The sequence below is a fragment of the Manis pentadactyla genome, chromosome 2 (genome assembly GCF_030020395.1).
Source record: "Manis pentadactyla isolate mManPen7 chromosome 2, mManPen7.hap1, whole genome shotgun sequence".
Classification (NCBI taxonomy): Eukaryota; Metazoa; Chordata; class Mammalia; order Pholidota; family Manidae; genus Manis; species Manis pentadactyla.
The window spans coordinates 31,558,442-31,586,351 of NC_080020.1; the positions used below are offsets into that span (position 1 = coordinate 31,558,442).

General features: G+C 38.8%; 1 protein-coding gene and 1 long non-coding RNA gene across 4 annotated transcripts in view; one reads left to right on the top strand and one right to left on the bottom strand.

The window, feature by feature from the left end:
- The window catches only part of SGCD (sarcoglycan delta), a 546,854-nt gene that overhangs the window by 207,657 nt on the left and 311,287 nt on the right, over positions 1–27,910 (top strand). The gene's annotated exons all lie outside the window — the stretch shown is intronic.
- Positions 5,511–27,707, bottom strand: LOC118925544 (uncharacterized). The gene is made up of 3 exons (XR_005030108.2): positions 24,429–27,707; positions 12,424–12,602; positions 5,511–7,236 (listed from the first exon to the last, which is right to left on the bottom strand). It is a non-coding gene; the product is annotated as an uncharacterized LOC118925544 (long non-coding RNA).

The window sequence follows — 27,910 nt, forward strand, 5'->3', positions numbered from 1 at the left end:
GAGTAACTGAGTCCCAGCTTAGGCAATTAAAGTGGCTCATGTGTGACAGATTTGGTTTTGGGGATTCCTAAGTTTTTCATGCATTTTTTACAATACTTTTAGCCTGAATTATACTAATTACAGGAAATTAATACCTCCAGGAGAGGGCATGTATTGAACTTGGGACATTCTCCAGATTTCCTGAAGATTGTCATCGGAAGTGTCCCCAGATGTTTTTCATTGAAATAGTCCAATAAAAAGTTCTTTCTTTTTTTTTAATGTTTATATTGTTTCCACGGATCAACAGAAATGGTGAAAGAAGGAAAGGTATGGCCTTTGAATCTCTAGGTTTCTCTTTGGTCACATATGGGCTAGGTAACAGATGAGAACAAAAACTGATTATCATTGAAAAATAATGTTAAAAAGATGAAAAGATACATAAGATGTATATGTCTTTAACCACTAGAATAGAAAATAAAACATTATGGAGGAAAATAATTATGTGTAAAATCCCAAACCACTACTTTAAAAAATAAATCAGTGTTATGGGGATAATGAACTTAATAGCTACTATTTAATTAAAATTTAAGCTAATTAGTTAGTCTAATTTATCTGATGAACATATGAATAGTGCCAACATTATTCTGAATCTTTGGAGTATGGTTTTGAAATTTGGAGGGAGTAATCTAATGATGCTTAACATTGGTTGTTTATATTACAAAATACATTTACTTTAAAGGGTGCCCAACTGACACATACATTATAAAATTCACTCTGCTTCTTGTAGAAAGCTCTTCTGCCCCTGCTCTGAAGACTAGCCTGTTCAATATTCTCACAATACACTGTTTTCTTATTAAAGCATCATCACAATCATAAAGTAATGTTTGTTATGATTTAGGCAATATCTGCCTGTCTTTTCTAAATGATTGTAAGTTCCATGAAAACAAGTATTGTCTCTGTCTTGGTCACTCCCAAGCCTAGTGTATGGCAGAGATTCAGGAGATAATGGAATATACAAATGAATGACTTCTCACTGGCGGTACAGCCAGCACTGCACTTGGGATGGAAATGGTGTGTGCTGGTGTGTTCCTCTGTTCAAGCCCAGTGAGGGGTCGTGTGTTAGAGTGCTACTCTAGCAATATTATCAATGGGTAAGCCCATTATTTATTATAAAAATCGATTTTTAATTACCATGTGATCCTACAATTCCACTTCTAGGTATATAACCAAAAGGATGGAAAGCAGGACTCAAACAAATAGGACTGAAAGCAGGGACTCAAACAAATATTTGTACACCGGTGTTCATTGTGGCATTATTTACAAGAGCCAAAACCAAATCTCTATGATTCTACTTCCGTGAGGTGTCCCAGCATAGGCAAAGTCATAAGAGAAGGAAAGTAGGATGCTGGTTGCCAGAGGTTGTGAGGAGGAAGAATGGGAAGTTATTATCTAGTAAGAACAGAGTTTCAGTTTAACAAGATTGAAAAGACTCTGGAGATAGATGGTAGTGATGGTTGCGTAACAGTACGAATGTACTTAATAGTAGTAAACTATACATTTTAAAAGGTTAAGAGGTAAATTTTATGTTATGGATATTTTACTACAATTTAAAATAACGCGTTTTCTTTTCAATGTTATGTCTAACATTATTTAAGTTCATCCTTAAGTCTGGACCTCTCTAACCTTATTACCAGCAACAAGCTCATAGTGTGTAGAAATTCTGATATAAGCCTACTTTTTTTCAAAAAAGAGTTACTGTTATTTTCCCATTATTTTACATAAACAAATGAATCATTCATTCTTTTAAAAATCTTATTTTTTAACTGAAGAATAATTGACATACAATATTGTATTTCAGGGCTACACACAGTGATTTCATACTTATATACATTGGTCCACTTACCACCTGTCACTGTAGAAAGTTGTTACATTATTATTGACTATATTTCCTGCGGTGTACATTGCATCTCCATGTCTTATTTATTTTATAACTGGAATATTGTACCTCTCAATCCCCTTCACCTATTTCACTCATACTCCCTACTCACCTCACCTCTGGCAACCATCAGTTTATTCTCTGTGTCTAAGAGACTATTTCTGTTTTATTCATTTGTTTTGTTTTCTAGATTCCACATATAAGTGAAATCTTTATGATATTTGTCTTTCTTGGTCTGACTTATTTCACGCAGCGTTAAGTTCTCTAGGTCACAAATGGCAATAGTTTGTTCTTTTTTATAGCTGACTAATATTCCATTGTATTTAACTTCTTTATCCATTCATCTATTGATGGACATTTATGTTGTTTCCATATCTTGCCTTTTATAAATAATGCTGCATTGAACATAGGGATGCACATGTCTTTTTGAATTAGTGCTTTTGTTTTCTTCAGTTGAATACCTAGAACAAGATCTGATTTTGTGTGGTATTTCAATTTTTAATTTTTTGATACACCATTTGTGAATATCTTCTCCCACTCAGTAGGTTGCCTTTTAGTTTTGTTGATGATTTCCTTTGCTATGCAAAAGTTTTTTTAGTTTAATGTAATCCCATTTGTTCATTTCTGCTTCTGTTGTCCTTACCTAAGGAGACAGATCCAAAAAAAAATTGCTAAAACCAATGTCAAAGACCTTACTGCCTACATTTTCTTCTAGGAGTTTTATGATTTCAATTCTTATATTTAAGTCTTAATTTATTTTGAGTTTATTTTTGTATAGGGTATAAGTAGTCCAGTTTCATTCTTTTGCATATAGCTGTTCAGTTTTCCCAATAGCATTTATTGAAAAGAATGTCTTTTTTCCATCATATGTTCTTGCCTCCTTTGTCATAGATTAATTGACCATGTAAGCACAGGTGTATTTCTGGGCTCTGTCTTCTCTTCTGTTAATCTGTATATCTGTCTTTGTGCAAGTAGCATATTGTTTTGATAACCATAGCTTTCTAGTATAGTTAGAAATCCAGGCACATGGTACCTCCAGCTTTCTTCTTCTTTCTCTAGATTGCTTTGGTCATCTTGGGTCTTTTGTGGTACCATACAAATTTTAGGATTATTTGTTTTAGTTTAATGAAAAATGCCATTGGTATTTTGATAAAGATTTTATTGAATCTGTAGATTACTTTGAGTAGTAGGGACATTTCAACAATATTCTTCCAATCCATGAGCATGGTACATTTTTCCATGTATTTGTGTCATCTTCAATTTCTTTCAGTGTCTTATGTTTTTCAGAGTATAGGCCTTTCATCTCTTTGGTTAAATTTATTCCTAGGTATTTGATTCATTTTTATATGTAAATGAGATTGTTTTTTAATTTCTCTTTCTAGTAGTTTGTTATTAATATATAGAAACAATAGATTTCTGTATATTGACTTTGTGTCCTGCACAAAATGAATTTATTTATTAGTTTATCAGAATGTATTTATTAGTTCTAATAATTTTTGGGTGGAAGCTAATCCCTTCTTATTTTCTCATCTTTGTAACTTGCTAGCTGTAAACTCATGAATAATCAGTTTATTTCTCTTGTCCTCACTTCTTCACATGTGAAAAATGAGATATAATCCCATTCTCATCACAGTAGACGCAGCCATGATGGAAAATAAAAAATCTGGCTACTGCTCTTCTGGTTAGGTAGCATCCTGGTAGGTAGGCTATGTCTACTGTGATGAGATACAATCACCCAATGAATAAAACAAGATGAGGTATGTGAAAAATCTTATAAAGCTTCAAACAAGTGAAAAATAATTTTAGTATATTTGTTATATATAAATATGATAAAATATAGATAATCCCAAATAATAAAATAAAAACACCTATAATACTATGATCCCATTGACTACCATTATATGACTCATCCATTTTTATTAAACCATTAAATCACTCTGTGTCTACTATGTGCCACATATTTGCATCTACCTCCACCTGTTTACTTATCTGTCCATAAACCTATTCATTAATTGTTTTGTTCTGTTTTTGTTTTAGCAATTAATTATTAAGAGTTCCTATCATGTGTCAGGCACTATTCTAGGTTTCAAATATTCAAAAGAAACAAACAAAAAAACTTAACACTTTAGAATGCTTTATTTAGGTAGCTCATATTAAACAAGATAAAAAGAGCTACATAGTATTTTAGATATCAATATTTGCTAAAGAGGAAAAATGAGCCATTGATGGAGGTTAGAAAAATGTGACTGGAGGAATGGAGTTAAAGTTTAGAGAGCCCAGGAAAAGCCTCCTGTAGGTGACCTTGAGTAAAGAGCTGCAAGAAGTGTTGGAGTTATGCACGCAGATGTCTGGGCAAAGACTATTCCATCAGAGGGACTCGCATGTGCAAAGGCCCTGAGATGGAGTATGGCTACCCTGTTCAAGAAACAGAAAGGAGTGTCCTTCTGTGTGGCTAAAGGAGTGTGATGACAAAACAGTAGGGACAAGATCAGAGAGTTAGCAGGGGTCAGATCATGTAGTGCCTGTAAATCAGAACAAGGTCTGAGGTTTTGTTCTGAGTGAAAAAGTATGCTACCTAACCAGAAGAGCAGTAGCCAGATTTCTTATTTTCCATCATGGCTGTGTCTACTGTGATGAGAATGCACGGCAGAAGGGCAGGGAGAAACAAGGATGAGGTTGGAAGCTATTTCAGTAATCAGGTGTGAGATGATAGTGATGCAAATGAGGGTGATAACCAATAAAGGAGGAAGATATTTTTCAGGTAGAGATGGCAGAATTCACTGCTGAATAGGATGGTGGTTATGAGAAAAAAAAAAAAGCAATCCAGGATGACACCAATTCCTTTATTTTCAAGGTTCCTCCAGAATAGTTGAGAACATTATCTTAAGTAAAGTAAAAGCAAGGCCTGAGTGTGAATAACAAATGGTCCACGTAAGAGCTTGTTTTAGGCTTAATGAAGATGTTTAATAATATCATTTCCCTGTGTTTGAACAGAAGCAAAGAGCCCCAAAGTTTGGGCTCATCCAGGTCTAGAGCCCATTCGAGGAGCCACATTTGTGGTCTTGTGTGTTTCCTAAAGCTATTGGTAGTTGAGTCTTAAGCCCTATCCTTGAATTTTCTGTTCTCAATGGAAATCACCAAGGCAAAGATCTGCTTTAGACTGTATTTCCAGGGTTCTTTCAGCTCACCTGGGCTCCCCTGGGTCTTGAAGAGAATTGCTGCAATAATAAAGAAGTTAATGTATTGCATACACTTTACCAAAGTTAAATCCAGACATCAAAAAGGTTCTCCCACTTAACCAAATCTTAAACAATCCTAACTTGATCAGTACATATTCTGTACTTTATTTTTATTTTTCTTATTTAAAAATTGTAGACACAACCTCCCTCTTCCAGTTTACAGCAGAAGAGGTTGATCAGGCTGAATTTACAAAAGCAGGAAAAGCATGCTCTTCAGGCACTCATTCATTCGTTCATTCGTTCATTCAAAGAAAATCATACCAAATAACTTCTATGAAACATTGTGCTTTATAAGACTAGAAGGTTTATTTTTTTTGTGTTCAGTAGAGAAGAGACTTTTAGAAGATAGCTTCATAGTGAAGATTGAAGTGGATTAAATACCATTTCAGCCACTTCCTTTCCGTGCAGTCCTAAATGTATCTCTGAACTTCTCTGAACTTGAGTTGACTCATAAAATGGGGATAGTGTTACTCATTTCACAAGATTTGTGTGTAAAACAAAGGAATTAATGTTAATGTGTGGTACAGAGCCTGGAATTGTAGTTAGCCAGATTGCAGTTTTCATTCCAGTCTTAAAGTTTGAAGAGGTACATGAGGACAAAGTGTAGATAAGAGTTGTGGGGGTGTATCTTTTTCTTTCATCAGTTGATTTGAAGCAGTATACTCTTCCAGATTGTGTGTGCTGCAGGATAGCTGTAGCTTGAGATACTGCTTCAGTCAGTAGTTTAGGTAACAAAATTAATGAAAAGTAAATAATGAAATCCTTCAAATAGTCTCTCCCCTTCCTCTCCCATGACATCAGCCCAAAATAATGGCAATTGAGTAATCCCAGACACAAAAAGTCTCAGAAAGAATTGAGCTGGAGGTATCCAAAAAAGCGAGGATAGAGGCCAAGTTAATCAAGCTTGTGAATTGGCTGCAACTTTCTAACAGTTCTGAGGGGCTCTAAATAAAAGTAATGAAGGTTATAAATTGAGAACATAGTGTTGCTGCAAAGCAGAGCTGGCCTGACACTCCTCAGTAAGAGGCTCTGGGAGGGAAAAAAAAGAAAAAGAAACACACAATAAAAAGGAATCTCAAGGCTCCTGGTGCAGAGAGTGGGTCTTCTCTGCATATCCTAATCAAGCTGGAGTATTTTTTTTCCACTTGTTGGGCAAGGAAAATGAGATTGGTCTCTGGCTTCCATACAGAATGCAAATGTCCATCTCTGCTCTGGAGGTGATGGTTTGGAGGGCTGGGCACAGGAGCATGGCAGAATGTTTTGAATACAATTCACCCATCAGCATTAGGTTCCACTGTGACTGTAATGCTTGCTCAGACAGATACATGCCTTCATGTACACATGCATGTATCTATTTATGATCAGAAAGTATAACATTTTGTACTGCCACAATCAGTTAAGCTGCCAGTGTCTGTGTTAGAAGGCACACTTGTTATATGAGACCTAGAATCATAGCATTTCAGAGCTGAAAGGGATCTGAACGGTAAGGAAGAGCAGTTAATAGTTAATAACTGTGGCTCTGAAGGGAGTCTGCTCATGAGTGAATCCCAGATCCGCCATTAAAGCCTCTTTGACCTTGATTAAGTTCCTTAAACACTCTGTGTCTGCGTATTCTCATCCATAGAATGGAATAGAACCGTGTACTCCTCCTAGCATTCTTAGAAGGACTGAATGACAGAATCTGTGTAAAACACTTAACATAGTAAGTGCTCCATGTATGCTTTTTATTATTATCATAAACATTGTGTTACCTCTTTAGCTCTCACAGCTAGTTAAGTATGCTTGGTGTTTGTCCTTACTTTACAGATGTTAAACCAAAGAGTCAGTAATGTTAAATTATGTAAAGAATAATAGTGGAGACAGGAATGAAATCCAGGTGTGTCTCATTCCAAAATCCATGCTCTCAGGCCACACAGTGTTGACTGGTCACTCTCCAAGTAGTAAATCAATGCCCCTTAGGTGGTCATCTGGCACATTTCCATGGCCTTCTGTCTTCCACTTTTCTCTGCCAAAAGAATTTGGCCAAAGAAAAAAAATTGCTTTGTAGGCTTCAAAGACTTGCAGGAGCTCACTCATGTTGCTCTATGTCAGAAACGAAAGTAAAAAGCCTATCAAGATATATACAAACATAAGAAACAAGAAAAAAGACTGAGAGCCGTTTCACAGAGTCATGGAAAGGTCACTCTTGAGTCTTGATTTAACCTTACGGATCAAGGTTAACTTTTATTGTTTCTATCTCACTTTCACTCAAATGCCAATAGGTCACTACTTAAAGCTTAAACCTAAAACTTGTGGTTTTCCAAGAGCTACAATGCTGGGTTTAAAACAAAAAGTAATAAAATTAGAAACACTCAGTTTGAGTTATCATATTAGCAGGAGTCTAACATTTTCTAAATCCAGTTGAGGATATTTTGGCACTCATGTTTAGTCTATTATCTTTCCAAATTGTGTTCACTGAAACATGTGAGCAAAGCAGATTTCTCTCATTTAATTTGAGGTTGCTAGAACTGGTTATTTACATATGAAATTTCATGGACTTTTGAAGATTATAGTACAAGTTTAGGAGGAAAAATATCATTTGATTTTAATCTATTTGATAAGGGCATTCCAGTAACTAAAACTAAGGTACTCAAATCCTGGTGAATAGCTATTTTTAGTATAATCAATTGTATTATTAGCAACCACCAAGGTCATTCCTAGAGGTAACAAGGCCACCAGCCATTCTTATTAGGGGTTGTTATAAAGAGATAGACAGTCACAAAAGCCACCTGATTCAAAAGATTAGTATTTTAGTACAAAAGAAGACATGGAGTCTGGAAGGCTAACTGCCTGAAACTTGAGCCAAAATATTCTGTGCTTGGCACTTCAATTCGTCCACATGAGAAATATGATGCTTGGAGAAAGGGGTATTAACTGGAAAGATGGGATCCCTGGGCTATGCTGCTCTTGGGTCTGCTGTGAGGCTCGGACAAGTCACAGTTCCTCTAAGCAACCTTGATTCTTTTGTATTTAAAAGGGAACCTTTCCTTGGAGTTGAAAGTGAAGTTTATCAGGGCCCATAATGCAAAACAGATGTGCTCAAATGGCCCTTTGACTATCCCTTCACATTAGAAACTTACAATGTCACCTCTCCCGAAGTCTGAAACAGCCCGTATTCCTCCAATTTTGGAGCAGATCATAGTATCTTGGATTAATTACCAGATGCAACAATTGGTTTATGTTTGGGGGTAATATTTTTTAAATGGATCATTAAATTCTAGAATTGTATGAATGTGTCAAGAGACTGTGTGAGAAAAATAGGGGGACTGAGGTAACCTAAGTATCAAGTCTTCTACCTTTCACACTTACTCTGGATTGCCTGGTATTTATAGCCTATGTATGTGTACATTTATATGCATGTACCTATGTACATATTTAGTGGCTACGACTGGGTTTTTGAATCAAGATATGCTGTTGAATCCACATGTTAAATATGTGAACCTTCAGTAGACCTCAGAAAGAGCCAAAGAGGGACCAAGGTGAGTGGACATTTGTTCCCAAATAGACCATGTTCTTCCTTACCTCCACACCTTTGAGTGCATGGTCTTTCTTCTAGGAACATCGATCTGTGTAAATCTCTTCACTTCCTTAGCTCCTATTCTTCCATTAGCTCTTAGCACAGACAGATGTTCCTTCTTTTGTGAAACCTTCTTTAAACCCTTAATTCTAAGTTAGATGTCCTTTCTATATGTTCTTATATCATCAAAGATATTTCTTCTCAAAGCCTTTCTCTCATTAATATATAATTGGTTGGGGACTTGGCCCTTTGCCACTTATTTTATTGAGCTTCTCTTGTGTGCCAGACACTCTTCTAGGCAGTGGAGATAGAACAGTACACATGTGTTTAATAATTGAATAAATGCACAAATAGATTTTTAAAAGTTATTTGCAAGTTGTAATAAAATCTTTAGAGTTTTATCTATAGAGAGGAACACTAAAAGGGATTCCTTAATAAATATAATTTTTAAAAGTCACACTTTAACAAAATGCCCAGATTTTTTTCTTTTTGCTCTATGGACAGTGGTAGCAGATGTGTTTGGGGGTAGATCCCAAGAACTCTAGATTCTAGGATGATGTCTCTAATGTAAGACTATAAAGATAGGTTGTGCTATGTTTATGTACAAAGTTTTCTTGTCACTCCAGGCCTCAGGTGACTAGAGAAGGGACAAATAAAACTTGAGTCAAGAGGCTTCCAGGTACTGAAAACCAGTGGCCCCAAGGTGGAGCTGGGGTTTTAAGGTGGAGGTGAGTTGGGGTGTGGATCCAGGAAGGGGAGAGGGCACGTAGGCAAGGCTGGGAGAGAAAGCGCACTCATTATGGGTACAGGAGTGCCTTCTGGTGCATGGTGGGAGGAATCCAGCCAGAAATGTCGATTATTAAAAGTATTAGGAGCCCACTCAAAACTCTGGGCAATCAGGGATCTTTGTTTCAGATGGTGACCTGCAGCGGCAAGACCAATATCCCAGGAATATGAAGACCTGGGTTCCATTTCCAGCTTGGCTAATATCTAGTCCTGTGACCCTGGGCAAACCACCCCTTTTCTAGCTCCATCTTCTCTAACTGAAAAATGAGGAGTTTGGGCTACCCCAAAATGTAAAGTCTCTATTTCTCTTTAGTTAATAGACTTGGACACCATGGTAGCTTGTTGGTCAGTGGGAGCCTTTGAAGCAGGGATCCCCTGCATACCCATTGTCTGCTTGCAACCCAAGTGTGTCTAGAGTGCAGGCAGGGGAAAGCACAGGAGAGGTGGGTAGGAGAGGAGTGTCTGTGAAGTAACATAGTTCCCCACAAGGATGCTACATTTTGAAGTCAAAATTAAAGCCAATGGGGGAAAAATGTACTTCAAGGTGAATGATCATTATTAGTGTTTCATTTTCATAATATATTTGGGCCAAGATCTGGAAGAGTGGTTCAGAAACGTATGTGGGAATATCAGAGTGAAAGAGGTCCAACTTGAACCAGCCTCTCTAGAGGAGGTGAGTGCCTATCTTGGCCTACAAAGAAGGAAATGACTGACCAGTGATGATAAGGTGACAAAGGAGGTGGCCTAGGTCTTCTAGGTTAAGGGAATACCTAGAGCAAAGAGCCAGAGCTTTATATTCCCAGGGTGATGCATTTAGATGCATTGTTAATTTTTTTTTAATTACAGACATTCCCATTTGTTGAGCACTTGACAGTTGCTGAGCGGTTTCCATGTATGATCTCATGTAGTTGTCCTAACAGTCTTACAAGTCTCTTCCATTACCACCTCCATTGCATGAATGAGGAAAAGTAGAGACTTGGGGAGAGTAAGTGACTTGCCCAAGAATATACAGCTAATTAGAGTCAGAGTATGAGCTACAAAGCCTTAAATCCAGAAGACCTTCTAGCAGGTAATGGTGACTCACATGTTTTTTGTTCCATTAGGTATAAAACTGGTTACAAAGCCTCTCACCATGTGTTAGTGATACTATAGTTGCTTGGATTTCCTTAGTTTACACATTTGCCAGTGTTCTGAAGCACTGAAGTCACTATGTTAAATGTGATTGTCAGGGCAGCAGTATGATCCGGGGGCCTGTGTGGTGTGGGTGGCCAAGGGTAGGCTCTGCAGCCAGACTGTCACAGGTTCCCTTCTCGCTTCTGACTGTGCAACTCAGGGCAAGTCCCCTGGTCTCTTGAGTCTAGATTTTCCCATCCATAAAGGGGAGGGCTGAGGATTAAATGAGTTAATCTATTTTAAAGTTTTATACAAGAGTTACATAGCAAACAGTGAAAATACCCTATATATGGCCAGTTGTTATCGTCGTCGCCTGCCTTATCACCTTTAATGGATTTAAGTGTAAATATCTGGGCTGGACAGCAAATTTTCTAGTGTGCATTGTTTTAAAAGTCAGATAAAATTCAGGACATTATGTCTCAACTGTAATCAAGGGGCCATAACAGTCCCCTATAATATTATTGTATGCCTAAGTGAAATGAAATATGTGGAAATGTTTTCTGAAACACAAAGCCCCATACAAATCTTGGTGGTACTTTGGTGATGATGAGCTTCTGTGAGCTCCCTGGCTCTGTTAACTTAAGTGCTCTTGAACATGGAGAGACAGGGGTTCCCCTGATGGAGTGCTGGCTGCTGTGTGTTTGACTGTTGCTGTAGGACCAGCCAAAACCATCTCAGGCTCACCCTGGTATTTCAAAAACAAAAAGTTGTACTCCCAAAAAGTGTTTCAGAATGGTCCACCAAGTTCAGATATGTTTATCCACTGTTTTTCTCTATTATATAAAAGTGTGCTTTCAAAAGAATGCCATTTATGAGCATGGAGGATTGAACATTCCAGAGTGTCTAACAGATTCTGGGATCTTACAGCCTTGAGGAACTGCCTAGTATAGGCTTCTGAATCAAGATGGACTTTGGGAATGATCAGCCATCCTCTTTTCCTCTTGTTCATGCTCAGAAATAAATGATCTTATTGTGAAGTGGTGACACAGAAGTAAATGAGCTTTCAGGCATGTCACATGCCTCTGTATATTTGACAGTTCCAAATGGTGTTATGTAAGAAGAGCCCACTGTGTTTAAGTGTAAGTATAATCACTGTGTGTAGACATGTCAAGGTTGTGAAAATTCAGATTCTGTTTTCGTGTGCAGTATTAAACACTGGGTACAGAAACAACTGCTGTCTGTTGTAGTATAGCCTGCCAGATGATTAATGTTCTTTTAGCTTAAATAATTGGGAGGGGTGGCACCTCAGGGAATGCTAAACATATTTTTAATTGCTATATAAATATGTCACTTCCTTGCTAATTCATGTTATGCATGGGAGCTTATATAATACCAGAGGGCCTCTAGGCATAATGTACTGCACCTATAAGCTGAGTTGAAGGACTAACACGGCCCAGCTGAAGATAAAATATTCTTTGCTAACTCTGTCTTAGTAGATGAAGAATAGATATTGAAGCATGACATTGCTTTATAAAAGCTGAAATATTGTTTGGCATAGAGTATGGTCTCTAAATAACTTTCTGAGATGTTGGAAAGAAAATATTGTCAATAAAAATATGTGCCCCAAGCAATCCCAAGAACAATTTCCTTATTTAGGAGAATATACATGCTGAGGGGAAATGAGTATTGTCTTTGGCATGAAGTAAAATACACAGGATGGTGGAGGACATTAGTTTCCATTGCCCACATTCATATTACAGTCTGAAATTGGTCTCATCAATTTTGATATCTCTGAAAAGCAAAGATTTCTTTACCTGTAATTCTTGTAGTCTGCTGTTTCTGACTCTTCTTAGACAGGGAGAGGGAGAGGAGGCAGAGGGGGAGATTCTAAGAAGAGGTATGAAGTTGTGCTGAGTCATCTTTTCAGGATCAGTGGTTACTGATGGATCATCTAGCCAGAAGAGCTGTGTAAGTTGGATCTAACATTCTGAGTCTGCAAAGAAAGTATACATTGTGGAGTGAATCCATTTTTATTGATAGGACCCCCAACCTGTGATTCTGCATTACCATCAGGAACATTGTATGGTAGTAAAGCAAAGTAGCTGTTGAGAAATTCAAGATGTGAGTACAAGAACTGTGTGTTCTTTAAAAAGCTTTGTACAGTGGGTTTGATTTGCATTTCCTTGAACACCTGCATTTGTGCCATGGACCCAGGTTCATTAACAGAAAGGCGATCGATGGATTAAATACAAAAAGCAGATTCATTCCATGGCCAGGTGCCAGCCCAATGGTGACCTTTGGCAAACACAGTAGTCAGATATAGACAGCAATCAAATTGCAATCAGATGTGCCCAATCACTGATTATTATTTTATTTGCAAGGGCCTTAGAGGTGTCCTTTAATTTAAAGCTGAATGGAATCAGAAATCAATTAATGACTGATTGCTGTTTCTCCTACAAATTGATTTTGGATTTGGCAGCCTGAAGACCCTATTGTGCCAGAATCCATGCATGGGCTACGTTAAAATACAGCTTGGAACTTGAATCAGTTAATTAGACCAGTTCCTCCAACTTCTTCAGAAAGCTGTTTTTTCCTTAACAAAATAGGTTTGCTATCTAAATTTTTCTCACTCCCACTCTTGGTTAACCTTCCCTGATTTTATTCATTCCATGATTTTATTAACCTATAACTTTTAGCAACTGAAAAGGAATGATGGAAATGCATTTGTATTTTGAATAACTCCCTAAACACATTTGTGGCAGTGAAAAACCTAATTCCAATGTTATTTTGAAATATAAAATATTGAAACCAGAAAGTCCCAATGCTGGTCTTAAAAAAACAAAATGTTATTTACACATCTACTAAAATTTCATCACATGTACACACCTGAAATGTTTGATTTGACTTTGTAATGGGTGTGGGAGAGGAAGGAAGCTACAATCCTTATCTAGAGTGAGCAAGATCCTTATCTAGAGTGAGCCTGCTAGGATACTGTATGTTGCCTCCCACCACTTACCAACAAAGGCATGCATATAGACACTCATATATTTAAAGAGGCCAACATTTCTGAAACTCCCTCTCCCCAAGTCTCTTCAAAGATAAATTTCCCTTATGTAGCTTCCATATCTCGACTATTGTAAATAATGCTGCAGTGAGCATAGGGGTGCATATGTCTTCTAGAATTAGTGCTTTTGTTTTCTTTAAGTAAGTATCCAGAAGTGGTATTACTAGGTTGTATGGTATTTCTACTTCTAGTTTTTTGAGGAACCTCCATACTGCTTTCCACAGTGGCTGCATCAACTGACATTCCCACTAACAGTGTATGAGGGTTCCATTTCTCCATATCCGTGCCAGCACTTGGTATTTCTTGTCCTTCTGATGCTAACATTTCTGAATGGTGTGAAGTGATATCTCATTGTGGTTTTGATTTGCATTTCCCTGATGATTAGAGATGTTGAATGTCTTTTCATGTGTCTGTGGGCCACCTGCATGTCTTCTTTGGAAAAGTGTCCATTCAGGTCCTCTGCTCAGTTATTGGTCAGATAATTTTTTTTTTTGGTGTTGAGTTGATGAATTATTCATATATTCATATATAATTTGCAAATATAGTTTCCCACACAGTAGGTTACCTTTTTCTTTTGCTAAATGGATAAATAAGATGTGGTACATAATACAGTGGACTATTACTCAGCCATAAAAAGAAAGAAATCTTGCCATTTTAGATATACCTAGAGGGTATTATGCTAAGTGAAATAACTCAGAAAATGACAAACATTATATGATTTCACTTACATGTGCAATCTAAAAAAATTAACAAAACAAACAAACAAAACAGACTCAGCAATACAGAGAACAAATAGGTGCTTCCCCTAGGGGAGGGAAGTGGGGGGATGAACAAAATTAGTGAAGGGATTTAAAAGGTATAAACTTCCAATTATAAAATAAGTCATAGGGATGACAACTGCAGCACTGAGAATGTAGTCAATAATATTGCAACATCTTTGTACAGTGGCAGATGGTTACTACACTTATGGTATTTCATAGTGTATATAGTTGTTGAATCACTATGTTGTATACCTGAAACCAATATAATACTGTATATCAACTACATTTCAATAAAAAGAGATGAGCTTCCTTTGTATCTTATTCCCATGGGCTTTTTTTTTGGCTACTTAATCTGGGAGGGCAAATACAGGCTTAGCAAATTCCTCCTCCTGCAATACATATATATGTCCATTTGAAATGATGCCCTGAAGGACCTGCCCAAAAGGAGACAGCGGGCAGGAATTCCTGATCCTTGTTCCCCTGGTTAAGGGAGACATTCTTATGTCTCAGGATTAGGGTTGTTTCTCATCTCAACTCATCCAGAGATCTTCTAAGAAGATTGAAACTCTTGCTTATGAACGCTGGAACTAACTCCAGAAGGATAAATCTCTAAGGACGTTCTGGACATTCTGGGCAGTGTTTGTTTTGTCAGCTGTCAGATAGCACAATGATTAAGAGCAGAGATTCTGGACTAGACTGCCATTACTTTTTAACTATGTGACCTTGGCTGAGTTACTTAAATTCCTTGTGTTTCAGTTTTCTTAGGATAAGAATAGTTCATATATGAGAGCGTTGTTGTATGACTAAATTAATTAATCAGACCTGACGCATAGTAGTACTGTGTATATGCTGGCTATTATTTTGAAATTGCACAGGGCATAAAACAAAAAGCGAAAAAATAAATCCAAGTCCAGTATGTTTTCTTTGACTACTTTCTTAAATTCTGGACAAGAGTACTCTTTTGTGCAATATTGTGGTAGTTTGCTTCTTTTGTTAGTATTTGCTGTGCTACCTTTAAGTAATAGTTAATATCTAGTGCTTTACATAAACTTTAAAAAAGTGTAGCAGGTGACCCTTATTTGCAACCTTGGTCCATTGAATGCACGTGTACTGGATGTATTCCCAGGGATTTCTCACGTGCAAGCAACAGTAGGTCACACTGAGTACAGACTTACCCTTTTATGGAACCTGTTTCAAGCTCTCTGTCTCCTCTGTCTTGCAACATTACCCTTATTATATCAGTATAAAACTGATTGAGTGCCAGCAAGATGCTCATATATGTATACTCCATCCACGCACTCAACAAGTGTTTGTTGAAGTCCTGCCATCAAAAATATAGCAGGGGGAAATAGAGTCTTCCACTTCATGGTCTAGTGAGACAGGTAGGCACTGAACACAAACGATAAAAGGGACGCATGTCACAGAGCAGCACAGGGCAGGGAAAACCTGCCTCAGTAAATTAAATATAATGTAAGCAGTGCTTTTACAGTGTTACTGATTTAAACCCTCAAATGTTAGGGGTGTTTATCCTCACAACATCCTGTAGGCTACATCCGACCAAGGTTCATGCTGTCTGTGGTGGAGTAGAGACTGTACTGGCTCACGAGAGCTAATTGGTAAATTCTCAGGAATTTTGCCAACTGAGTCAGTTATAAAATATGCCCATTATTAAAATGATGCATAAATGTATAGTTAAATTAATTAAAATGAAGGCAATAAGTACTTGACAATCATTACTTCTTAATTATTTTTAATACATTTTAAGGCTGTTTATGCTCTTGAGGTTTTCTGGACTATGGCATGTGTACAGTGGGAATAGTACATAGTGGTGTACCCCTGCGCTTCTCTTCCCCACTCTGTGCTCAGGGAAGTCATGTTGGTAGTTGATAACTTAAAATTGGCCTTGCTGAGAGAATTTATACCACAGAAGTTGGCAAGCACTATAAGTTATTTTGCTTCTGTTGTTTTGTTTTTTCCCCTAGAGATCCTGTTTTTATTCAGTAGCACAGCTCTGTTTTACTTCAATGCTTCACATCCAGAGCATCTAGCTGCCTCTCTGGTCTGGCTGGCCATTAGTAAGATGCTGTGCAACCAACTAAAAGGCAAAATCAGGAGATTGATGATTTAACTTCTAATACCAACTGTGCTGCTGGTCACTTTTACATTCTGGGCATGTCACTTAAGAAATGTCCGTTCTTGGCACTCAAAAGAACAATGAATAAGATATGGTTCTCATTCTCAAAGAGGTCGTGTTCTAAGACAGACATATCTAAGGAACGTCAATCATTTCTGATCTAATGGTGTTTTGGGAGGAAGACAAGGGAACATCTCCTATTGGACACTTGAGAGCACTTCATTGACAAAATGATATGGGAAGGAAGACCTGAGCACAATGCACTGGCTCAGCGGGCAGAGGAGCACCTGGGCAGAGGTGAGCTGGTCATGCCTGTGTCACGGGTGGGGAACTTCTGTGTGTGGCAGTAGTGGGTGAAACAGGATTATAAATTAGGGCCAGATTGGGACAGTACTGGGGATGCCAACAAAGCTTGAATTACTTTTCTACAAGTTAGGTAATGATCTAATCTCTATTTTGAACATATTAGCTTTGATAGCTGCAGAAAAGGATAAATTGAAAGGATCAGTGTATCAGAAAATAGCTAGAAAACAAATTTGAGAATTATCAGATTGTAGAGAAGAGATTATGGTTGGGTGAGAAGGATGATAATAGTGACCACTGCTTTATCCGCCCACAAAAATGGGCAAATATTATATCCTCTGATCTGGGCCACACCATGACTTTTGCAGGCTAGACGCACTTTTGCTTTCTGGCTGCCTTACCTCACAAAAATGTATTAAAATTACATTTTACGATTCAAGATGGTGGCGTGAGAGGTGAGACAGAGAATTCATCCCCAAACCACAGACAGTGTGAAAATACAGTTAATACAACTAGCCCTGAAACAGCAACAGGAAAGAAGGCTATCCTGGACTGCACACAGACCTCACAAACAGAGCAGACCTCACGAAACAGGGTAACGTATGAAAGCCTTGATCCAGCAGGACCGGAGCCCTTCCCCCACCCCAGCTCACCAGCGGGAAGAAGAGAAATGGAGCAAGGATGGGGTGGAAGCCTAGAACTACTGAACACCCAGCCCTGGAGGTCTGCTTTGGAGTACAAACCTACTTTGTGTGGTGCTCTGGAGGATGGGGAACTGGGACAGGTGGAGTGCTTGAGAGACTGAGATTCCGGCCGTTTGTGGAGGACAGGGATCCACATCTGGCCACTCTGGGACAAAGGAAAGGCAGACGGTCTGAGAGGCTTCCTAGCAGCGAGAGGGCTGCTGGAGGGGCTAGGTTTGCACGGAGCTTCCTGCATGGGAGAAGGGATAGGGGGACAAGGTTGTCTGGGCGTGCTCTGTCCAGCAGGTTAGGAACTTTGAGGAGCTTCAGGTGCTCCATCCCCCTGGCTGCCTACTCAGCTCCAAGGCCCCCCACTGTGACATGCCCTGCTGCACCTTCCTCCTGGCCTGCCTGCACCAGCTCGCAAACCGCAAACTGGCAGTCACTGTGCTGGCGTCAGACCAGCCAGAGGGAGGCCCCGCCTACAACAGCTAGAGATGCAAAGCACAGTGGCTCACACCTGTGTGCTCGGCCCATTAGCTCTGATACTGGAGACAGGCACTGCAGCCGGCAAGGTTATTATTTAAATTTGAAGGAGGGATTAAACAATTTTCAGATAAGCAAAAGTTGAGAGAATTTACCTCCCACAAACCACTTCTACAGTGCATTTTGGAGGGACTGCTATAGATGGAAGTATTCCTAAGGCTAAAGAGCTGTCACCAGGGGAAATAAAACCACAGCAAAGTAGAACACTTAATTACTAAGCAGATGCAAAATCAAATCAACCACCCCCAAAGTCAATCAAGGGATAGACAGAGAGTACAGAATATGATACCTAACATATAAAGAATAAAGGAGGAAGAAAAAGGAGGAAAAAAAAGAACCTTTAGGTTGTGTTTGTAATAGCATATGAAGTGAGTTAAATTAGACTGTTAGGTAATAAGGGAATTACCCTTGAACCTTTGGTAACCATGAATTTAAAGCCTGCAATGGCAATAAGTACATACCTATCAATAATCATCCAATGTAAATGGTCTGAATGCACCAATCAAAAGACACAGAGTCACAGAATGGATAAAAAAACAAGACCCATCTGTATGCTGCATACAAGAGACTCACTTCAAACTGAAAGACATACACAGACTGAAAGCAAAGGGATGGAAAAAGATATGTGATGCAAATAACAGGGAGTAAAAAGCAGGAGTTGCAGTACTTGTATCAGAAAAGTTAGACTTCAAAACAAAGAAAGTAACGAGGGACAAAGAAGGACATTACATAATGGTAAAGAGGTCACTACAACAAGAAGATACAACTATTATAAATATCTGTGCATCCAACACAGGATCACCTATATATGTGAAACAAATACTAACAGATTAAAGGGGGAAATAGAATGCAGTGCATTCATTTTAGGAGAGTTCAACACACCACTCACCCGAAAGGACAGATCAACCAGACAGAAAATAAGTAAAGAGAGAGAGGCACTGAACAACGTATTAGAACATCTACAGAACACTTAATCTAATGGACATCTACAGAACACTTAATCCAAAAGCAACAGGATACATATTCTTCTCAAGTGTACATGGAACATTTTCAAGAAGACATAATATACTAGGCCACAAAAAGAGCCTCAATAAATTCAAAGAGATTAAAATTGTACCAACCAGCTTCTTGGATCACAAAGAAATGAAGCTAGAAATAAATTACACAAAGTAAATGAAAAAGCCCACAAACACATGGAGGCTTAATAACATGCTTCTAAATAATGAATCAATGACCAAAAACCGAGATCAAGCAATATATGGAGACAAATGACAAAAATAATTCAACACTGCAAAATCTGTGGACGCAGGGAAGGCCGTGCTAAGAGGGAAGTATATTGCAATACAGGCCTACCTCAGGAAAGAAGAACAGTCCCATATGAACAGTCTAAATCACAATTAGCAAAACTAGAAAAGGAAGAATAAATGAGTCCCAAAGTCAGTAGAAAGAGGAACATAATAAAGATTAGAGCAGAAATAAATAAAATTGAGAAATAAATAAAATAGAAAGAATCAGTGAAAGCAGGAGCTCATTCTTTGAGAAAAAACAAAATAGATAAATTCCTATCCAGACTTATCAAGAAAAAAAGAGAGTCTACACACATGAACAGAATCAGAAATGAGAAAGGAAAAATCACTATGGACACCACAGAATTATGAGAGAATACTATGAAAAATTATATGCCAACAAACTGGATAACCTAGAAGAAATGGACAACTTTCTAGAAAAATACAACCTTCCAAGGCTGACCCAGGAAGAAACAGAAAATCTGAACAGACCAATTACCAGCAAGGAAATTGAATTAGTGATCAAAAAACTGCCTAGGAACAAAATACCTGTACCAGATGGTTTCACTGCTAAATTTTATCAAACATTTAGTGAATAGCTAATACACATCCTCCTTAATTTTCCAAAAAGTAGAAGAGAAGGGAATACTCCCAAACTCATTATATGAGGCCAACATCACTCTAATACCAAGGCCAGGCAAAGACCCCACAAAAAAAGAAAATTACTGACCAATATCCCTGATGAACATAGATGCAAAAATACTCAACAAAAGATTAACAAACTGAATTAAAAAATCCATCAAAAAGATCATCCATCATCATCAAGTGGGATTCATCCCAGGGATGCGAGGATGGCACAACATTCGAAAATCCATCAACTTCATCCATCACATCAACAAAAAGGACAAAACCCACATGATCATTTCCATAGATGCTAAAAAAGAGAAGGCAAGTAGTGATTCTATAGCGCCTTACTACGCCAATGGACAGTGACTGTAATGGGGTATTTGGTGGGGACTTGATAGTAGGGGGGTCTAGTAACCATAATGTTGTTCATGTAATTGTACATTAATGATAGAAAGATTGAAAAAAATTGCATTTTACAACTGTGTTGGTGTAAAAACCAGTATGCTAATATTATGTGTCAATTATTTTCTTCCACCTAAAAAGTTGTTTTCCTTCCTTCTGATTAAAAAGAAATGAAGCCATTTTTTGTGAGCCCCTAAAACTATTGTGGGCCCTTGGTTTTGTTCCTACTTTGTTTAATGAAGACATCAGCTTTGGCTCTTCTCCATTTACAGATTTGATGAGCAAATGAGGTAACACTTTGAGTAAGCTCTGAGAAGATTAAACACTATACAAACTTACAGGCTTTTTAGAATTCTTATTGGATAAAACAAGCTTGAGTAATCATACAGTGGAGATTAAGTCCTTTGTTAATTGGCTTTAATGCAAATTACAACAGTCTTTCAAGAGGTGTGGCTTTTTGTTATTCACTGTAGGACAACGTGTGTGCAATTGTGCAGGCAATGTACAGGGTAGGAGTGTGTGAATTCTGGAAGCAAAGAAAGATTAACCAAATGGAAAGAAGCAAAGGCTGTTTATTTTGAGCTTACTACAGCAAGGGAGTTAGCTAATACCAGTTGTGTTTTGTCAGAGACTCAAAGGCAGGCAGAGGACTAGGAAAGCTTCAGGCATGCCCTGATTGGATGGGGAAGTTGTAGGTGGGCTAACTAGAAGCCGGGCATGTATGTGATTGATTAGGGAACCATATGTGGCGTTCTCAGATTTGCGCTGTTGGAAGTGGGGACAAAATCAGGGAAGCTGTCAGTTATTATGCCCTGCTCATTTTGGGCTAATCCCTGAAGAAATTATTGTTTAGCCTTCTGATTGTCACTAGAAGTAGCAATATGACTTCGAGCAAGCTGGCTTCCTGAGTTTTGTTGTAAATCAGGGGTTGGCTCCCTGACCAGGCCGCTGCGATGGTGGGTCAAGGTTCTATTTGTGTTTATGGTCTGGCCATTGTACATTTGTATATTCATCATATACCCGGCCCTGTGCTAAACTGTCTGTGAAAAAGGTACTTGTAACATTTTTCAGAGAGGAACTGGATCACAGAGAGGTTTGGTGATTTGGTGACAAGAGGCAGAGTTGCAAATACATGTGTGTCTGCCTCCAAAGCCTGTGGGTCTACAGCTTCCTCCCTTGTGAAATAAATGACCTCTAGAGTGTCCTCTAGGTCGACTTCTCCTGATTCAAAACTTGCTCACAGGAGTCTCTGTTCTCAGTCATAACCTTAGTTCATAACTGACTATTGCCTGCCAACCCAGTGGCAGCATGAGTTTAATTTAGGCACATCCACAAGACCTTGAGTGTGTTCCTGTTTTTTCACCTAGAATTTAGGAAACGCAGAAGAACTGAAGTCAACCTATTTGACCACTGGAATACGTTCCACGAAGCAAGAGCCCTGGAGGGCTTATGTTGCCATACTTGCCCTACCTCAGCAAGCCATCTTCCCCTAGATAATTTAATTTCATGCCCAGAGAGATTCAGCATGGGTGACGAGAATGCGCTATCATGTCATCCAGTCATGTCTACGATTTCTCAGCTTCTCCCAGTGCTGGAGAAATGATTAATCCCTTGGGAAAGAAGCCAAGAAAATCACGAAAATAGCAAAAATATTTCGACTGCAATTGTAGAGCACATAAGCTAGTCACCGGAGTGATGAGAAAACTGCTGGTTGCTCATTAGCGGCAAAATATTTTATTTATATATGTGTTTTTGTGTGTGTTCTTATTATTGCAGCACAGAGGTATATGGAGGGCTTTGGGCTTAGGTAAACAGGGCAACAGAGAGAAATTCAGGGGAAATATTTCATGCCCTTGTTGGGCTTTTCAACTGCAGGAGGCTGAGCCCTTTGCCAACAGTACTGATTGGTTAATATGTATTGAGTGCTCCCTGGGGTGGTGATGGTAGAGTACTTTGCAACGTGGGGCTTGTTGACCTCAGGTTGGTATTGAAGCAGTTTCAAGAGGCAGACATGTGTGAGAATATATTCTTTCTTTTTCTGTCCCTAACAATAATAATGATAGCTTCCACTGATTGGTATCTTAGTATGTCATCAGGCCTTCTGCTAAATGCTGACCATGCATTATTCCATGTGACCTTCACTGCAGTCCTGGAGGTAGGTGACTATCCTGATTCCTATTTTGAGATGTTGGAAGTTCAGAGAGGTTCAATAAATGCCTATAGGAATTTAGAGATATAGCTGGGACTCAGGATGGCTACTCTGACTCCCAGGCTTAAGTGCTAACTGCCAACCTCTACTGCCTCCAGGACCAGTGAATGCCAGGACCAAAAAAGGGACTTTACTGGTCATTATTTGTGTCTGAGTCTTCCCAGCTGTATATTGGACCCTGAGGCATTTGCCTAGAGAAAGGGTATTGTTTGGATTCTCAGCCTTGCCTCTCCTGAGTGGCCTGGCACTTGGGTTATATAATCACTATTTGGATTTCTATAAATTCTTTAGATAAATGGTTTCACTGAATGGTGGGAAAAGAAAAAAGTTTAAAGGCAGACATTATTTTTTTTCTAGTATTATCTTCATTTTAGAGCAGGCACGGGTGGGCAAGCTTTTTCTCTACAGAGCCAGGTAGTAAGACTCTTCAGCTCTGAGGCCCACATATGGTTTCAGTTGCATGTTCTCCTTGTTTTGCTTTTTAAAAACCTTTAAAAATATAAAAACCATCCTTAGCTCACAAGCTGTACGGAAACAGACCAAACTTGATTTGGCCCATAGATTCCAGATTGTTGAACTCTATTTTAGAAGATAAATCCAACGTTCAGAGAGGAAAAGCCATTTGCCTAAGACTACACAGCCAGGACCAGAACTCAGATTGTCCAGAATAGATCTGTGGGCCCTGTTGACCACATTAAGCAGCTCTATGCTCACTTATGCTGTGGCTCAACAGATACAGAGCCTGGTGCCTGGGAGATTCACATACATGGAATAAGATCCCTGCTTCCCATAGCAGCTTAGAGTCTGGATGGAAGAGGCCCCTCACAGGATATGTTAACCAACAGGGCAGATCCCTCCCCAAAGTAGTACGTAAGTCATTGCCAGGAAAGTGACTGACATTTTAAATGCTGCGTTCTAGTGAAGCTGGGTGAGGCAATTTCTGACAGCTACTAACCATGGGCAGGAGCACCTTGGATGAGTTTCTGGGCACTGGGACCTGCTGTTCTCCTCTTCTGCCTCTTGAGAAATGATTTGGAATCTATCCTGAGGCTGGCAGAGGAAGGATTTATTAACAGAGTGCCCTTATCCTTTTGGGCCCACATCCAAGTCTTTGAGCCCCTTTTTACAAGTGTTCCAGGAAATTTAAGAGCTGGCCCTACAGGTTAGATAAATATTTCCCCCAATACCCTGCCAGAAGGTCCCTGTTGGTCGTTACTTCTGCTTAAGCAATGAAGTCCTTCCTTTAAAGTGCAACTGTGTCATTCGGGGGACTTCACACTGTTAAGTGATAGGATTGTGGGTATCCTGATTTGCATGCAAGTGTTAATCAAATCAATATCATCATCAGGTCATTTTCTCTAAGAGAAAGTGCAACTAGGTTTGGCTTGAAGGAAAAGAGAAACAGGGCAAAGGAATGTGGTAGGGAAAGCAGATCTCCCTGCAGGTTTCTTCAGGAACCCGTGGAGAACCAGAAAAGCTTGTCACAGGAACTGTTTCACCATGAACTGCCTGAATATTTGATCAACAATGGAATGAAATGATCTATTCATTTTTTTATCTAACTCTAATATTCTATGACTAGGGCTGATGGGAAAGAAAGAGGTAACAGAGGATCCTAGAAAGTCTTTTTCTTTCTTCATAGTCATCTGTGGAAGAGATAGCAAGCTGACTGTTTACTAAAATAATATGTGACTCCCCCTCCAAAATTTGGAGTTGCTTCTTAGTCTATCTTAGTCTGTTCCGGCTGCTGTAACAAAATGCCATTGGCTAGGTAGTTTATAAATGACGGAATTGTGTTTCTCACAGTTCTGAAGGCTGTCAGGCTCTGGATGTGGTGAAAGCCCTCTTCTGGGATGCAGACTGCCAACTTTGCACTGTGTCCTCAGGGTGGAAGAGGCAAGGGAGCTCTGTGGGATCTCTTTTATGGGGCACTAATCCCACTCAGGAGTGCTCTACCCTCATGGCTTAAGTACCTCCCAAAAGCCCCACCTACTAATAGTATCTGAGAGTTGGAATTTCAACATACGAGTTTTGGGAGGACACAAACATTCAGACCACAGCACCAGCCTTTTTGGTAACCATGACCTTTCTAAAGCCTTTGTACTTAGGACTTCCTAAGAGTGCTTCTGAGTAAAATCTGATTATATCTGCTGAAGGCAGGTGCTTTAGTCCCCACAGCCAAGGCAATGAGGACAAGAGAAGGATGAGAATGCCTTGCAAAAGAAATTAAGGACACAAATAATGCTGAATTGTCCATTGTTCCTCTTAATTTGCCCTTTACATTATCTATACTGTGTGGACTTCATACATTACATTCTCTATATGTTCATTGTTTATCCTAGTGAGAAAGGGATCATGTCTAACAGATCTACCACAGTATTCCTGGGGGCTGGCACAGAGTATAATGCAATAAGTGTTTGCTCTTGTCATTATATGTTGCCAGTTGTGCAATTAACATATTTCGCTTTTCCATAATCTGGTGTAACAATCTCTAATGTGTATTTCATTAAGCAGACTACATGGATATTGATGTTACATGTAAAAGGGTATGAAGGCAAATGTGTTTGAGTAATGCTGCTTTCAAATAAGCACATTTCATTACTGAAAGCCTTCTTCACCAGTAATATCATAATACAGTGGTTCTCAAACTTTCGTGAGCATCAGACTCAATGGAAGGACTGTTAAAACACAGATTACTGGACTCTACCTTCAGAGTTTCTGATTCTGTCGTTTTAGGATGAGCCCAAGAATTTGCATTTTTAACAAGTTTTCCACTGATGCTGATATGATTTGTCCAGTGCCCACACTTTGAGAACCACAGTAGGCAGTTTTGTTTTTGACTGTCAGAGAAAAGATAACAGTTTTCACCATAACCAAAAATGTTTAACTAAAGGTATTCTTAAATGTAGAGTTCTGACTTTACAATATGCTGACCTAGTTCATACTCAAGTATCAATGAATTCTAAATCAATGCATTTGCATTGTAAAAGGGATATCAGGGCAGAAAACTATCTGAAGCACAAATAATGTGTTGCTGCTAGTAGAATTTAGACATCATTCCAAAATAATGATGAAATTTTGTGGTAGATTATCAAGGAAAGATCACCTTCTCCTAGTTATAAATCAGGGTTGGTCACAACATATATTGCCAAGAAAACAACTGTTTATAATTCAAATCATGGGCATCATTATTATTTAAATCAACTTTGTTGCTTTGTATCTGCAGCTGTTCTAGTTTAAACACACATTGCTTGGCCTTGACAATATGCTGTTTTTTGCCTCTTGGACTCTCCTGTAATTTGAAATGTGTTATTCATAAGTCTGCTGAATTCCAAGTATTTGAAAGAACAGATGTGGACCTAAAGGAATAATCCACTCTTGCTGATATTGCTCCAACAGGCAATATATTTACTTATATTTATATTTTTTTCTGCATGAGAATGAAGAGCTGACTTCATTTGGGTCTTAAGGTTTTGAGTTATTGGAATGATAGAGTAGATGTAGGTTGACCCAGCGCCATGTACTGTTTTATGCTTAGAGGGATATTAATCACTCAGCTCAGAACTTATTAACCTCCTAGACACTGTAGGTGATACACACATTATATAAGACACATTTCTTGCCCTGGTGGAGCTTATCATTTGGTAAGCAAGACATACTTATGAAGTGATTAGAGCAAAGATTTCCAAACTTATTTGCATAACAGCTTAAGCAAATAAACATTGAGGTTCCCAGAGCCCATTCTAGACCTACTAAATCAGATATCAAGAGGGTAATATCCAGAGAATGTGTATTTTTAACAAGTTCCTTAGCTGATGCTGATGACCACATAGGACTGAAATCCACTTGGATAGCTCTAAAATTCTTAAATATTAAAAGGTGCTCTATTATATACTACTGTGAGAAGTTCTTCTAATTCCAAATGGCATTTTCTGCATTATTCAATAATACAGAGTCTGTACTATCTAATCTTGTTCTTTTATTGGCCAATAGGACTGAAAGGTGGGAAAGCTGGGCCCTTATGTCCCTTATAGCCCAGCTTCAGTGAGCTGCCTAGTCTAGAGGCAGTCTGCAAGTGCAGCTAACAGACAATGACTGCGTTGTCAAAAAGCAAGGCACTGTGGCAGAGGAAGCCACAGGTAGTCTCACTCCACAGTAGCAGGCCAGCACTGGTTCACTTACTTAATAAGTATTTAGCTAGAACTTCCTGTGGGCAGCACCGTGAAGAGCACTGGGGATATGGTTATAAGTATGTGGCCCCTGCCATCACAGCCCTTTCAGTCTAGTGGAGATATACCTAGGAAATAAGTAGTCATGATCTTTTTATCCCCTTTTAAGAAATTGTAGTTAAGGTACACATGGCATAAAAGTTGCCACGTTAACCATTTCCAGTACAATTCAGTGCCATTAAGTAGACTAACACTATTGTACAACCATCACCACCATCCATCTCCAGAACTTCTGCATCATCTTGAAATTCAGGCTGATGATCTGTACCCACTAAACAGTAACTCCCTATCTCCCCTCCCCGAGACCTGGCAACCACCATTATGCTTTCTGTCTGTAAGAATGTGACTGCTTTGGGAACCTCATAGAAGTGAAATAATACAGAATTTGCCCTTTTATTTTGCTCAGCATAATGTCTAGGTTTTATCCATGTCGTAGCATGCATGAGAATTTCACTCCTTTTTAAGGCTGAGTAATATTCCATTGTGTGCATATACTAAATTTTGTGCACCCATTCATCCACTGATGGACTCTTAAATCATCTCCACCCTTTGGCTATTGACATTATGTTGCTATGAACATTTGTGTACAAATATCTATTTGAATTCCTGCTTTCCTTTCTTTTGGTATATATCCCTAGATGTGAAATTGCTGGATCATATGTTAATTTTATATTTAATTGTTCAAGCAAATATGCTCCCACCCATGTTTTCCCCTGTTCTGTCCCCCATCCCTTGTCCCCAGTAAAGAAAAGCCATAGCACTTTTTTTCAGCTTTCAGAATAAGAAATCAAGACAAAAGATTTCAAGCCTAGGGGCAGGTGGTTTGTAATGTGTACCCCTGAATCTCCGTTCCTGCATCCTGGTTCAGTTCTCTAGAATCCTGCTGTCATGTCCCAGAGGAAGAGCTGTTTTTAGAGACTGTGAACTTTGTTAAAGTTGAGCAAAGCCCGGGGTGCACTGGGGAGTTTTAATCTCAACTTTGCTCCACATTGTGTGGCAGCCCCAGGCAGGTCATTTAACCTCCACAATTCCCCATATTTTCTGACTCACTGTGATG